Source organism: Carettochelys insculpta, chromosome 1, assembly GCF_033958435.1.
Source record: "Carettochelys insculpta isolate YL-2023 chromosome 1, ASM3395843v1, whole genome shotgun sequence".
NCBI classification, from domain to species: Eukaryota; Metazoa; Chordata; order Testudines; family Carettochelyidae; genus Carettochelys; species Carettochelys insculpta.
The window spans coordinates 24356771-24370920 of record NC_134137.1 but is presented as its reverse complement, the minus strand read 5'-3'; the positions used below and the strand labels follow the sequence as shown (position 1 = coordinate 24370920).

General features: G+C 42.2%; 1 protein-coding gene across 8 annotated transcripts in view; it reads left to right on the top strand.

The window, feature by feature from the left end:
* Positions 1-14150, top strand: part of DLG2 (discs large MAGUK scaffold protein 2) — a 1656639-nt gene that overhangs the window by 1514149 nt on the left and 128340 nt on the right. The window lies entirely within an intron of this gene.

Sequence of the window (14150 nt, the reverse complement as noted above, 5' to 3'; positions counted from 1 at the left end):
GCCCAGGCCCCTCCCCACACCTACCCTGGCCCAGTCCCCGAGGCTCCCCCCCAGCCCACTGCTCCCCATACCCACTCCAGGTAAGTTAAGGACTTACCACTGGTGCAGCCCAGAGGAGCTGCCACCTCCTCTACCAGAGCTGCCAGTACCTCCAGCTATGCACAGCGAAGTGGCTCTGGCTGCACAGCTGGGTGCCTGCAGCCATGCGATCAGCTTCCTCCAGTCACGCTCTGCAGCCCCTGCATCCCTCTGCACCCCCTGGCCTGGCCCAGGCTGCTCCCTGCACCCGTCCCGTCCCAGTCCCCGAGCCCCCCTGGCCTGCCTCTCCTGCACACCTGCCAGGTAAGTTGAGTATAGAGACTGCAGAAAGGGTTAGATTCTGTAGATCTTGCTCCCATTGACTTCTGGGCCTTGCATTGGAGGTTCAAACTGATATTTTATATATAGGGGGTGCAAATCCTGTTGAGCTTAGAAACTGAGAAATCACGCAAACACATCGTAACAAAATCTCAAAATTAAAGTTGTGCCCCTAGAATCCCAAATGAAAGTATAGGGTCAAAAAAAGAGAGCCATACCATCAATGTGTGGATTCGCTTGGCTGTCATGGTTGTTAATGGAAACCAGGGCCCAACAAACAAGTAAAAAAAAAATTAACTCAAGGATTTATTAATCAATAGCAGTCTTTAAAACTGTGTGATTCCTCTCTGATGGTGGTTAAATTGGAAGAGTTAACACAGTTACGCCAGAACAAAACCAGTTTAAGTATGGGGAGAAACAGGACCCTTTTATCTGCTAACTTTTTAATACACATCTTCCTTTTAAAACATTGCAGTGCAATAATATATTGCCATGGAAAGAAAACAAAGCACTCACTCACTCCAGAGGATGAAGTGCTGGTCCCCAGGGAAAGGTTGTTGTTCCTGTTCTGTGATACTTGTCAAAATCTTGACAGTGTAAATTAAACCTATGTAACACGTGGGAAGATGTCGGCACTTCCATTTTCTCTAAAGCATGAGCATGTTCCCTTTACTCTTATCAGTACCTGGGGCTGCTCGCCTGCACTTCAGAGAGGGAGAGTACATGTCTACTGTTTAGTGTGTGATATCTTCTGGACTTTGACCTGATCTGCATACCTGGCATGTCCAAAAATCCTACTGAAATCAATGAGAGGCTGCAGGCATAGTCCCTGAATGATTTTTAGTCCTTGATTATGTTTTTTTTGTTTTAATAATATGCACATTACTAGAAATTTTGTGCCTGTTTTTGGAGTAATGGTGGATAGTCAGGTATCATTGATTTGAAAGGCTGTCCTGCAAAAGTGAGTTTCTGTCAAGGGCATCCAACCCCATAAATGGTGAGATTGAGCTCAAATGGTAGCTCACTAGAATCCCAAGATGGAAATTCTGTGTATTCTATCAGTGTGTCTTCATTCTTCTGCTTTTACATAATCCCAGATTCAGATTAGTAAACATTTTGATGCATTCATAACATAAATACAGTCATGGTCATTAAAAATATCCAAGTGCATTGCATACCTGTCTAGTAACAGAGAGGAAGCCGTGCTAGTCTATACACTGGCAAACCAAAAAGCAGTCAAGTAGCACTTTAAAGACTAGCAAAATAGTTTATAAGGTGAGCTTTTGTGGGACAGACCCACTTCTGCAGACCATAGCCAGACCAGAACAGACTCAATATTTAAGACACAGAGAGCCAACAGTAAGCAAGGAGGACAAATCAGAAAAAGATAATCAAGGTGAGCAAATCAGAGAGTGGAGGGGTGGGGGGAAGGTCAAGAATTAGATTGAGCCAACTATGCAGACGAGCCCCTATAGTGACTCAGAAAGTTCCCATCACGATTTAAACCATGTGTTAATGGGCTGAATTTGAATATAAAAGCCAGCTTGGCTGCTTCTCTTTCCAGAACGGTGCGATAATTCCTTTTCAGTGACGCACATACCTTTAGGTCATTGACAGAATGCCCCATTCCATTAAAATGTTGACTAACTGGTTTGTGGATCTGGAGTGTTTTGATGTCTGTTTTGTGCCCATTAACCCTTTGTCTAAGGGAGTTAGAAGTCTGTCCAATATACAAAGCATCTGGGCATTGTTGGCACATGATGGCATATATGATGTTAGTAGAGGAACATGAGAAAGTGCCCGTGATTCTGTGAGTAACCTGGTTAGGTCCAGTGATGGTATTTCCAGAGAAGATATGTGGACAAAGCTGGCAGCGGGCTTTGTTGCAGGGAAAGGTTCCAGGACTGGTGTTCCTGGGGTATAGACTGTGGCTGTTTGTTTTGATACCTGTCTAGGTTTTTGCATCCTCTGGATGTGCAATATTCAGGGTATTCACTATAGCAGGGATGCGCAAAGTGGAGGGGAGGCCCTCTTGGAGGGGCATGAAATTTCATAAATTGGGCACAGCATTAAAAATGTTGCAATAGGTTACTGTGTATATGTGTGTGTATTCACATTTATCTACTAATGAATAAAGCTTTTACATTCTGCACACTTATCTTCTTACACATGCCAAAAGTTTTTTTTATTTTTTCATATGAACATAATCAACATTTCTGTTGGTTTGGATTACATTAGAGAGGTTGGGGAACCCTGCTGACTGTAAGAACGAAAAGTGGGGACCAACATAAAAAGTTTGCTCACCCCTGTCTCAGAGTATGTTTAAAGGGTACATACTAATTTTAGCAAGATTCAAAGGATCATGCCATGTACTACAGTAACAGTCTATATTACATAAAATGTATTAGTGTTATACCTAGCATCCTCTGCTGTAATCTCTCCAATATGTATTTGAGTTAATCCCTTTAATCAGGGAGAAACGGCAGTATGGGACAAATCTCTGCCTGCCTCCAATATTGAATGTAAGGCCATTTAGCCCAGGGTAGTGTATCAGTGGCAAGCTGATGTCCCATTTTTCCAAAATACCTTCCTTTTGTGGGGGCTGTTTGGGACTTTTGCCCAGTTTTGTTGCAAGGCTGACAGTTTATAGTTGAGCAATAGTTCAAAGTTTGATCAAATCTTGTTTTCACTTCCATATGATATCCCAGCAATCTGTTGCAAGTGGGTAGTGTAAAATGTTAGTGCTTGGTAGATCATCACAGTTGACTTAGACCAAAGAGAAATAGGGAAGAGCTGTCTACCAAGCAGACCAGGTCTCAAAGGAGAGCTGATAATGGCATAGTTTAATGAAAGCAAAAAACTGTTAGTTACAATAGCAACATTGGTTGGCCTAGCTAGATATATGCATGTACATTTTCGTCATCATTTTGTGAAGCTTGGATGCTGCTTATATACCTTCTGAGTGCTGTGTTTTTATTAGCCTACGAGGATATTCTGGTATGTATATAATTATGTCTGGTAGGGAGTTCTTTTCTGGTATTTTTGCTACTGTTTCATTTTCTACTTAGCTGATACTTGAAGAGATTTATATTTTTACTGCAGGCAACAGCTTTTATGTTCGCTTATGGAACTAATGGAATCATGTTAGCATCCCCCCTTCCTCATTTTCAGAAGGAACACAATTTCCAAATCTCTTCTGAAAGCCCCCACTTGGATCTCACATGCTCTGAGCAGATCAGATTTTCACGACACAGATGAAAGACTAACACATTGTGAATTAGTTGTTTAAAGTACAGGCTAACCTGGAAATTCATTTTGGAGTTTTAGGTCCCAATTTGGCACTGTGATGCTCCAGTTTTACTCTGAAATGAACATAGCTAGTGTTGTTGTACAGTCTCAGAATTGCTTTTCTCTAATCATAATTTCATTGGGTTGTTGCAAGGAATTAGACATGGGTTAAAATTGAAGCAAGTACTTGGGGTAGTTCTATGACCTGTATAATACAGGTAAGACAAGTTAATTGCAATAGTTCTTTCTGGTCTTGGAATCAATTGTTTACCTTCAGAGTGGGTATGAAAGGCCAATTTGGTTCCCTTATTCTTTCTCCCAACACCATCCATGTATTTGCATTTGCAAGAGGAAATGGGCATCACAAGCGGTAAAATGGCTAAACGGTGTTGTTTAAGTTATACAACTCCATGCAACCCCATAATTCGGACACTACCAATTTCACGGCCACAAAAAGTATGTCAAGTTCCATGAAATAAGCCCTTCCCCAAGAAATCTGATGTTTGTTCTTATTAGCGTTCCATCAAAGAGGACTTCCTAGTTCCAGCTGAGCAGTGGAAGGACTGGACTTGCCCCTCTTCTGCATAGTTCCTGGGAGTGAGGAGAGACCAGACTGACCCACTTCAAGGTGCCTCCCTGTACTGCCAGATGCTGTCTGGGACTGCGCAGCAGCCTGAGGTTCTTGCAGCTGGAGGAGATTTGTGGAGTTGGGTCATATCTTCCTGTTGCTTCTGGGAACATCCCATCAATTGGGGCTTCCAAGCTTCAACTGGACAGTGGAGGCACAGGGCTTGTCCATCTCCCACATAGCTTCCGGGAGTGAGTAGAGACCAGGCGAGTCCACCTCTGGGTGCCTGCTGCAGAACCCTATCTAAGACAAGGCAGTACCCTGAGGTTCTTGTACCTCTTGGAACTTCCTGCAATTGCAGCTTTTGCAGTCCAGCTCTGAAGGCAACACAGAAGTGAGAATGGCAATCCCATAACCTCCCTACAGCAAGCTTGCGACCCCGCTCTTCGCCCCTCTCCTTTTCGGTCAGGACCTCACTGTTACAGTACCATGAAATTTCAAGTTTAAACAGCTGAGAATCTGAAATTTACCAATTTTCAAACCCTATTGCCATGAAATTGGCCATAATGGACCTTGGATGTGGTAGGGCCCTCCTACCCTTACTGCTTCGGATATCTCCAAAGCTGCCACCTCCACCTTTGCTCCTGGTGCTGGTACATAATTTTATGAGATAAAATAAATGTCTGACTTCAGCAGCAGCAGCAGCATAAGCATATAAGTATTTTATGCTCAACTCATAAACAGAATAACTCTTGGAAGAGAACAGTGGAGCTACAGACTAATTCTTACAATAAATAGCTGCCTTTTGGCAACAGAGTTTTGAAGGAGAACTCTGAAAAATAAATGCAGGCCTAAGAACAAAATCCTCAGTCATGACCATGAAATAATTCAATAGTAGCATAAATTGGCTTCAATATTAACATAAAAGGTTTTGTTTCTTTGCAGTGCCTCACATATATATGCAAAGTCTGCTTAATATTGAAGAAAAGTTCTCTCATGGCTAAAACACTGGAGATATTTTTAAACACTCCTGCACTATGTAAAACAATAGCCGTGTCTACACGTGCACGCTACTTCGAAGTAGCGGCACTAACTTCGAAATAGCGCCCGTCACGGCTACACGTGTTGGGCGCTATTTCGATGTTAACATCGACGTTAGGCGGCGAGACGTCGAAGCTGCTAACCCCATGAGGGGATGGGAATAGCGCCCTACTTCGAAGTTGAACGTCGAAGTAGGGCACATGTAGACGATCCACATCCCGCAACATCGAAATAGCGGGGTCCGCCATGGTGGCCATCAGCTGAGGGGTTGAGAGACGCTCTCTCCAGCCCCTGCAGGGCTCTGTGGTCACCATGTGCAGCAACCCTTAGCCCAGGGCTTCTGGCTGCTGCTGCGGCAGCTGGGGATCCATGCTGCATGCACAGGGTCTGCAACCAGTTTTCGGCTCTGTGGATCTTGTGTTGTTTTGTGCAACTGTGTCTGGGAGGGGCCCTTTAAGGGAGCGGCTTGCTGTTGAGTCCGCCCTGTGACCTTGTCTGCAGCTGTGCCTGGCACCCTTATTTCGATGTGTGCTACTTTGGCGTGTAGATGTTCCCTCGCAGTGCCTATTTCGATGTGGTGCTGCACAACGTCGATGTTGAACGTCAACGTTGCCAGCCCTGGAGGACGTGTAGATGTTATTCATCGAAATAGCCTATTTTGATGTCGCTACATCGAAATAAGCTACTTCGATGTAGGCTTCACGTGTAGACGTAGCTAATAACTGCTATAAAACTCTCAAGGTTTAAGAGACATATGGGCTACGTCTACACGTGCAGCCAACATCGAAATAGCTTATTTCGATGTTGCGACATCAAAATAGTCTATTTCGATGAATAACGTCTACACGTCCTCCAGGGCCGGCAACGTCGATGTTCAACTTCGACGTTGCTCAGCCCAACATCGAAATAGGCGCAGCGAGGGAACGTCTACACGTCAAAGTAGCACACATCGAAATAGGGATGCCAGGCACAGCTGCAGACAGGGTCACAGGGCGGACTCAACAGCAAGCCGCTCCCTTAAAGAGCCCCTCCCAGACACAGTTGCACTAAACAACACAAGATACACAGAGCTGACAACTGGTTGCAGACCCTGTGCCTGCAGCATAGATCCCCAGCTGCCGCAGAAGCAGCCAGAAGCCCTGGGCTAAGGGCTGCTGCCCACGGTGACCATAGAGCCCCGCAGGGGCTGGAGAGAGAGCATCTCTCAACCCCCCAGCTGATGGCCGCCATGGAGGACCCGGCAATTTCGACGTTGCGGGACGCGGATCGTCTACACGGTCCCTACTTCGACGTTCAACGTCGAAGTAGGGCGCTATTCCTATCTCCTTATGAGGTTAGCGACTTCGACGTCTCGCCGCCTAACGTCGAAGTTAACTTCGAAATAGCGCCTGACGCGTGTAGACGTACACGGGCGCTATTTCGAAGTTGGTGCCGCTACTTCAAAGTAGCGTGCACGTGTAGACGCAGCTATGGTGCTCTGCTGAGCAAGTGCTGGCTGTGCAAGTCAGATGCCAGAGGGCAGCTTATATACCCAATTTTTCCAAGACTGCAAATAGTGTTTTTAAGATGGAACATCTGTGTCCTGTTTGTTCAACACCCTATTCCTTTATTCACTACTTGCTTTGCACCCCATTGAACATCTTACCTGGCAAACTGTGTGAGATATATTCCATATGAGCTTTGTGTAATTTGAACATGACTCAAAAGGAGTCACATTTTTTCTGAATTGAACATGTTCACAAAAAGAACCAAAAAATCCCAGTGAAGTCATATGTAAGAAAGGTCAATAAAGTCCGAAGTGGGGGAAAAATTTCTCAAGACCTTTTTGTGATTTGAATCATAACTACAGCTTCCTGAGATCAATTTGCATTTACCTCATATTCATTCCAACTATGAATTGGACAGAATATTAGTTTTCTAAATATTTTCTGGGGGGGAATATATTTCAGGAATTTTTCATATTCAAAACAAACCAGATAGGAAGGCTGTATCTATGACATTGATAGGTGGAAGAGGCGTTGCCTTCTGTAATAAAGAATTTTTTTCTAACATTGGCAGTAACATTTGGACCATAGTGCTAGCTTCAGAGCAAGGCTATGTCTAGATTCCAGGCTTCTGTTGGGAGCCCAGAGGTCTCCCAACAGAAGTCTGCTGCTCCGGGAGCACTCTCCCAACATCCCAATAATCCTCACTCCACAAGGAAGAAGGGACGTGTTTGCGGAGGGGTTTTCCTGACATTTGGCCCCCACTGGAGTAAACTTGTTTATGGCCAAGATCAAATGGAGAAAAAGAATGATTTACATAAATAATCATACTACAATGGTAGGATCAGGCATCCTCAAAGATCCAAGGTATTCAGCTGAAAACATGGCACATGAGTTATAAAGTTTCAATCCAGACAAAACCCATTGACTAGAGCCTACTCTGGTGTAAGTTGGCAGAGCTCTGTTGAAGCTGGGCCTCATTCACATCAACTGAGGATCTGGCTCCATCATCTACTAGTCCTTATTTATACTGGTTGGTACTGATTTGACGTGTCCTTTTTGTGCTGATATTTTGTCTTCTAATAGTTCTCTGATATCTTTTTAAAAACAAATATGTCACCAATAATCATGTTGAAAGTGAACAATTAGGTTTTACATTGCTTTTTAATCTCATACAGTCCGAAAAAAAGTGTGCTTTTGCCAGTCACCCATCTTTTTTGCAGTCACTGCTTCACAATGCACCAAGCTAGATTAAGGTGCAATATTTTTAAAATCCAATAGCAGCACTTATAAAAGCTTTTATCATCTTGAAGCAAACATTGATGATCCTGCATAATACTGGAGAGCAAATTTAATACCTGCTGACAAAAAGAAATAAGATCTCTCTAATGGTGTTAACACTAGATACATTCAAGCTAATATAGGTTGGGTCTGCTAACATTCATTTCCATCAGAATCTGTTTTTCAGATTTTGGTTGGCTTGGGTTATGTTTTGTTGATTTCTGTTGTTGTGTGGCTTTTTTAGGGCAGGGAGCCTTACTGCACTGTATATTCAGTCTAAGCTGCAACCTGTTATACAAGGCTATGGATGAAAATTATAATATTATAAGGACTTTTTGCAGTGTTGGGTGTCAGGGGGGAGATGTTCTTGTGTTTTCTGCTCCTATACTCTAATTTTATAACTAAAAAGCAACTTCAAAAATATTTTTTTCCTGCCAGTAGCCTGTGTAGTAGATTTAGCCTGGTAGACCTTTTACAAGTGACTTGGACCTCCACCACCAAAAACAGATGCTTGGAGATAGTCATCTGTGTTAGTTTTTAGGCTCATAATTAAAGGGACTTGATGCTTGTTATTGGAAAGCCTCTAGGGAGCAAGTGAACTTCAGTTACCTGATGCTGCATATAAATCATATGCCCATTTTGCGAAGTAAAAGCAGGCCAAATGCAGCAGTGTATCAGACACTTAGCTGCTATTGTTTTCTTATTTCTTCAAAGGATCAAAAGACAATGCATCACTGAATGTATTTTTCCCCTTTTATCTGTTAAATGTCTGAACTGATTTTTCAAGAAACTGCATCACATTACTGGCTTTTATTCAAATAGTGACTGAGCATACCCCCAGATTCTGCTACATTACCAGTGGTTCCCCATTTTGCATTTGACTTTTTTTTTTTTTTTGCTTCCTATATGTAGTACTTTGCCCTTGTCATTATTGAATTTCTTCTTGTTGATTTCAGACCAATTCTCCAATTTGTCAATCATCATCATCATCATCAATAACCATGGGCTCAGTGCCCGTTGGTGTCTGATGCCTCTCTCACTATTCCCTTCCATCTTTCCCTATACGGTGCAGAGTGGCTTAGTTTCTGTAGACTAGCTCCGCACCAATCTACTGCATCATCTATCCATTCTCTGCGGGGTCTGCCTCTCCTATTCGAATCATCCATTATGCCAAATACTAGGCTCTTGATTTTTTGTTCGTTGTTCATTCTGCAAATATGTCCAAATAATCATAGCTTCCGTTTTATAACCTTCTGCAGCAGGTTCTCTTTTGGCTGTATCTTCCCATATAATTCCTCATTGGTGACCTTCTGCATCCATCCTATTCTCAGAATCTTTCTATAACAACTCCTTTTGAACATCAATATTCTTCTTTTCGGATCTTTTGTTATCACCCATGTCTCACATCCGTACAACATGCTGCTGAATACACGTTTTCAAGACGCCCAGCTTCGTTCAGCTAATTGCTTTGCTTTTCCAGATCTTATCCATCACCTTCAAACTCAGTCTTGCTTTCACTATTCTAGTTGCTATTTCCTTCTTACAGTCTAGATCATACATTATGTTGCTCCCCAGATATGTGAACTTCTCTACATTTTCTAGTTCAATACCATCCGCACTGATCTTCCTTCCTATTTCCTTATCTCCAAATAAATTTGTCAAGGTCATCCAAACCTATTCTTCACTTCATTATCCAAGAAGTTAATGAAATTTTTTAATATGAACAGACCTAGGACTGATCCCTGGGACCCCACTACATATGTCTTCCCACAGTGAGAGTGGACCATTGATAGTTATATGATATTTAATTGATTTCATAAACATATACATTTGTGATCTCAGTTTAACTCAAAAAAAAATCCAGCTCCTGAAATTTGCCTCCCACACAGAAGAAGCCTCACATATGCTATGTTGTTTATTAAAATCAAACTGGGACCTGTAGTTTGACCCCCTGAACATCTGGTGTGTAGTTATCAAATATTTAAAAATCATAATAAATCTGATGAGTGTCTTGTAGGAAGATTCAGAATAAGTTTACAACTAAATAAAACAATTTAAAATACCAGACTCTGATGAAATGTCATCCGAAGTCAAAACAGTACAAAACATTATAAAGTCATCTTCATCATCTGACCAGCACAGCTAAGTATCAAATGTGTTGGTGTACAAATGGCAAGTAATGTGATGCTGTGCTACAGAATCATTTTTATTATCTTCACTTCTCACACTGCAGATTGGAGTCTAAATATAGGAATCACTCCCACACCTTAGATGCAGAATCTGTGTGGGTTTTTTTTATTAATTATTAAAGGAGAAAACTATGATCGAAGCTGCTGTGGTATAAATTATTTCTTTTCTAGACCTAGTCCAGAAGTAAAGCACCAAAACCAATTGATGCACACCTGGCAATATAGTTTAACGTCATTTTGAGTGCTTCCAATGCTTGCGAAAGGGGCAAGATTGACAGCCATTTAGACTATAGTGTTCCCTGCTTATTTACAGAACAGGAACAATGTGAGCAGTGGAAATGCAGGCTCCTTTTTTTTCTGATGGATATTTTAAAAAACGTTCCTTTCATAAATATCAAGCAGGTTTAATTTATAGCAAGGAGCACATAATGAGGAAGAATAAAACATAAATGACAGTAAGAGTAATAATGAAAAAGATAAAGTCATATTTTACTTGGCTTGATAGAAACACTTTACAAATGAATCTTAACCAAATTGACCAATGGGAAGTGACTTAATCTGAGTTATATGCAAATGTATAAATCCTAGATTAGGGATAAAATTTGCAAAAGTACAAAAGTCCCATTTTTAAAAGTGATTCAGGGACAGATTTTTGAAAGTATTTAGGTACCTAACTACTACTGAAATAAAGTATGTCTCTCTCCTGCCAGAGACGACTAATGTAGGGATTCCAGAGGGGACACCAGCTATGGCCCCCTCCATATCCCCTCCCTGCTCTGACCCACCCCGTCCCCTTCCATGCTCTGCTCATGTCCCTCCCACCCATGCCTTGCTCTCTCCTTGCTGCTGCTCTGTCCCTCCCCTGCTCTGCCCCTGCCTGCCTCTTCCTGCAGAAGTGCTACACAATTTCCCGTGAGGTCGGGGGTAGTCCTCCCTTGCTCCCCTCCTCCTCCCTCCCCCCGGAATAGTGTGTCATGTCCCAAGAGCAGTGCGAGCTAGGAAGCCACCTTCATACTCACTGGAAGCAGCATGGTCTTGTCAATGAGTGCGAGGGGGCAATGCTGGAGGGGTGTCTGTGACTCTCCTGTGCAACTCCCATGCATTACAACTGTCTCTTGCTATTGGGAGCCTAAGACCCATTGATTTTCAGTAAGACTTAAATGCCTCAATGCTTAGATCATATTTGATAAATAAGACTTACATCTTATCTATGCCATGATTTAATCTGGCCCAGAGCACTTTGAATTTGAGTCGAGACTGCAGATAAAGAAAATGGAAAGCGAGTGAGAGGAAGACCTTCTAGATTATGATCCTAAAAGAGCAGCATAATCCAAAAATTTGCTCCAGCAATTTGGGCAAGAACAAAAGCAATGGAATGGATCAGTAGTTGTTAAATGCATGTTGAAGGTGTGTTTGCCATGACTGAAAGGTTCTATGTTCTGCTGGAAGGAAGCAGCCAGGGCTTACAAGTGAGGAAATCCTGAATGCTAACTTCAGTTCTGCAGATGTCTTGTTGTGTGTCCCTGGGCAGACTGAAACCACATTTTAAAGTAGGCAGATAAATTAAGTGTCTTAATTTTCAGAGGTGCTGAGATCCCTTGTTTTCCCCTGAAGACAGTGGAAGCTGTTAGCATAGACACAGTGAAACTCAGGTTATAAATTAGGTGCATAAACAAGATCTGAGATGCCTTAGTTTAGGTACCTAAAGGTACGTCTACACTTACCAGAAGATCAACATGGTGGCAGTCAATCTTCCAGGTTTCAATTTAGCATGCCTGTTGGGGCCGCACTAGATCGAATTATCAGGGCTTCACCATTGGCCCTGGTACTCCTTGCAGTTGAGAGGAGTAAGGGAGTCAATGGAAGAGTTTCTCCCAATGACCTCCCACTGCAGGAGTGGCAGGAAAAATTGATTTAAAGGTCACATAACAGGAGTTGTACATCTTCAATCGATTTTTCCCCGTCGTGTGGAAAATGTTGACCTTCAACATCTGTACAACAAATAATAATCAATATGTAGATAGAGGTGTTGTGAGAATTAATTAAAGTGTGTACATTCTTTTAAACTTGTAAAGCTTAGTATAAGTATCATTGATATATTTATTAAAATCATTTTTTTCACAAGTATGTAATGTTGGAAACCTCTGAATAACATTTCAGGAAAAATGGTTTAAAAGACATCTAACATTTTGATGATCAGCTATTTAGCAGTGAGAGAGAGGTAGGCATGTTAGTCTGTATTCTAACGAAACAAAAAAGCAGTCATGTGGCACTTTAAAGACTAGCAAAATAATTTATTCAGTGATGAGCTTTTGTGGGGCAGACCCACTTCTTCAGATCTGGAGATAGTACTGTACCAGAATTTAGCAGTTTATGTAAAATGAACTGGTAGTTTCCACATGATGACCATGACAGCCAGCAGTAATCCATAATAGCTTGGTGTCTGAAAATATCATTGATTCACTGAACTAGCTCTGTAGCTCCCTCCCCCCTGTATAATCTTCTTCGTTTTCTTTAGCAACTTCCTCCAAGTTTGGGCTGTATATGGCTTAAAGGCAATGAAAGAATGATGAGAGGGAAGGAGTTAGCACTTGGCTGTGAGAATGGTGAAGTCTGGAGGAATTATGCCTGTTTCTAAGAGTAGCAGTTGCTACACCCATGCAAAAGATGAAAGGCCCAATTTATTATTGTCCTGTGCTTTGTCTAGTGCAAAGTGGGTGTAAAATGCTGCCATTCTGATTCCTACCATTTTAATACCAATTTGTGTTCCTTGATGTGAGCTAGTTTCTATAAGGGTAAGTCCACTGGGGGCTAAAAGGTTCACTGCATGTTTTGTCCTTCACTACACCCAGACAAAGGCACAGTCAGTATGGACAAAAGAGATGATATTTCCTTGCTAGTTAAGACTGGGTGGGGTGGTGGTTCTTTGCACACTTCGACTTGAAAGAACTCTGGAAACTTTCCTTATTGCTTCTGTATGGGTTTGTCCAATTGGTGATTTTACTATACCCTTGAATGGCATAAAGAAGGTGATTTGGTTGCAAGTCAGTCTCTGTGTTCCTGTGTTCCATATACCCGAGAGAGATGACAGTATACCAGTACTGTGAGTGACAATATTAAAGATAGTCACTAGCTCAGATGCTACAGTAATGGGGTTATATACATGTTTGAGATAGTGTTGACAGTTGTTACCTATGAGGTGCTATGTCACATGTTGACAGCTGCTCAGCTGGCTGTGTGTGCTGCCTTGGTGTTGCACAGGGACCCAGTGCATCAGACTCTGAGAACACCCCAAATGACCAAAAGATCAGATAAGGGATGAAGGCACCCTGCCAGGTTTATTGTTAAACAATGCACTGTGGTAGCACCTGGCAAACTCTACAAGGATACTAAAAACATATGCCCCCTCATCAGGGAAACAGTCACCTGTGACAACAAGAAGTCCTGTGGCACCTTATAGACTAATAGATATTTTGGAGCATAAGCCTTCGTGGGCAAAGACCTCTGGGGATATGAGATTAGTTTATGGGTCTTTGCCCACAAAAGCTTATGCTCCAAAATATCTGTTAGTCTCTCAGGTCCCACAGAACTTCTTGTTGTTTTTGAAGATACAGACTAACATGGCTACCAGTCAGTTAGTGGTGGAACTTTCTACTGCCCCTAGGCTGGTCAAAGGTTTAAATTGAGATAGCCCAACATTTATAGGCTGAGACAAATAATCTGGGATTCACAAGTATCATTTTACATGTTTCAGGACATGTTTGTAACTTCTTTTTGTACTTTCCTGCTGATATTTCAGACAAAACATTCCCATTCACCAGTGGCCATTGTGGTTTCACTCCCGACATTTCAGACAAAATATTCACCAACTTGGTCAAACTAGTTTATGATGTGCTTGTTTGGGGTGCTCTTGTGCTGTCCTGCTGGAATGTGTTTACCTGT